The following is a 1,921-nucleotide window of genomic DNA, read 5'->3' on the forward strand; positions in this document are numbered from 1 at the left end:
ATCTTTGTGATTAGTTGGGAATAATCATCGGTTAATGACTGTCACAGGTAAGATGGCTGAGTGTGTAAGAGGCTGTAGTCCTTTCTACAGAGGTTCAATTCCTCTTCTTATCAGCTCTGTAGTGAAGTTCATGGTGAGTTGCAAGCTCATTGATGTGCATCGGTTATGTACCAGAGCCTTAGGCAGAGGCCTGTTGGTTAGGGCACATAGCTGTTAACTACAGTATCATGGGATCAAAGCCCATCTGTCTAGTAAATTGGAAGGTCCTAGCTTAATTAAAGCTCCTGAGTTGCATTTAGGGGATGCAGGGTAATGGCCTGCGGACTTTAGCAGAAACTAAGAGGGTTTAACTCTTGTTTAAGGCTTTGAAGAATTTTGGTTTAGGTAATCCTAAATTTCTTAGACAATGGTAAGGATTATAAGGGAGGTAGGGAGGAGGATGATGGACATGGTGGTTCAGATAGCAATTGTAATGCTGGGTGGTTTGCTAGTACGACAATGTTTTATGTGGTTTGTGGGGGGAGTGTAATTATTGTGCAGTATGTGAGATGAAGGTTGAAAAATAGGCTTAACAGGGAGAGGAGGGAGATAAGTGCGGCTGCTGGGGCTATGTCTTGCTTAGTTAGTTCTTGAATGACAAGTCATTTGGGCAGGAATCCTGTCAGAGGAGGGAGTCCTGCAATGGAGAGCAGGGTTAGGAGCAGCGTTTTGTTTAAGGTTTAAGGATGGAATTTTGGTTCATAGTTATTAGGGTAGATAGCTTTAAGACTTTAATTGTGTTTAGGGTGAGGAAAATGGTTGCAGTTATTACAGCGTACAGGCAGAAGTTGAGGAGGGTGAGTTTAGGGTTGTAGATGATAATGATTGCCATTCAGCCTAGGTGGGAGATGGAAGAAAAGGCTAGAATTTTTCAGATTTGTGTTTGGTTGAGACCCATTCATCCTCCCAGGGCTGCTGAGAGGATAGCTAGGATAGTTAAGAGCACAAGGTTTAGTGAGAGTGAGGTTCAGAACGTTCAGAAAAGAGCTGCAATGACTGCTCTGTCATGGACTTACCCTTACCTGTATATTTTCATTCAAATAGCATTAATATTAAGTATCACTAAGGTATTTCAAATGGTAACAACTTAGAAACATCATCAAAATATCTGTAAAATACGAGGTATTAAACTATTAGCCTCTTAAGTACATGGCACACATACAATGAAGGAGAGAAAGAATTAAGCTGAGCAAGCATTAATTTACTGAAATAAAAATGCACTTCAGTAAAACCTCCCCTCAGCTAAATCATAAGTGCATGTCTAAAAGATTTACCCTAAGACAGAAGATAATAACCAACAGCAAGCACTGCTAACATATCTTATAGAAGATAAAAATACCCTTGTACAAAACTTGCCAGCCCTACATTAATTTAACAGAGTTCTCACATGGTTATCACACTTTAGTCAAGGAGCAGTATTTCATAGCTGAGGTGCAACAGCTATCTAAAATCTTAAATATTTTAAGAACTCAACTGCTATATTTTAAATGCTGTGATAAGCAATGGTTTGGTTTCTCCCCTCAGTTACACTCACTCTTTCCTCTTGGGTTACTGCAGCATCTGAACACTACTTTTCAAAAGCAGGTGCCCTAATCACCTTAATGGTACAGGATAAGCCTGAAATACCAACATGCAGCATGTACAAGAGGAAAGGGATTTTGGGGGGATTAGCTAGGATAATGCTATAGGATCCACTACTGGGAGAAATCCACTCTTTCCAAACACAATGCTCAAACTGTGTCCGGTTAAATTTCTCCAGCCTCGTGGACAGAAAATGGAGCCTGATGAAACTCCTTGAAAAACCCAAAATCTATAAAAGCCTCATTGTAATAGAGAGAGTAGGAGCTACCTCATTTTTTAGCAAACATAAGCACAGCACTAT

At 40.1% G+C, this 1,921-nt stretch overlaps 1 pseudogene; it reads right to left on the minus strand.

Annotated features, from left to right (window-relative positions):
- Positions 1 to 399: 399 nt before the first annotated feature.
- LOC134418606 (NADH-ubiquinone oxidoreductase chain 2-like) lies at positions 400 to 1,000 on the minus strand (annotated as a pseudogene).
- Between the last annotated feature and the right edge of the window lie 921 nt (positions 1,001 to 1,921).

This window comes from Melospiza melodia, chromosome 5, assembly GCF_035770615.1.
Source record: "Melospiza melodia melodia isolate bMelMel2 chromosome 5, bMelMel2.pri, whole genome shotgun sequence".
NCBI lineage: Eukaryota > Metazoa > Chordata > Aves > Passeriformes > Passerellidae > Melospiza > Melospiza melodia.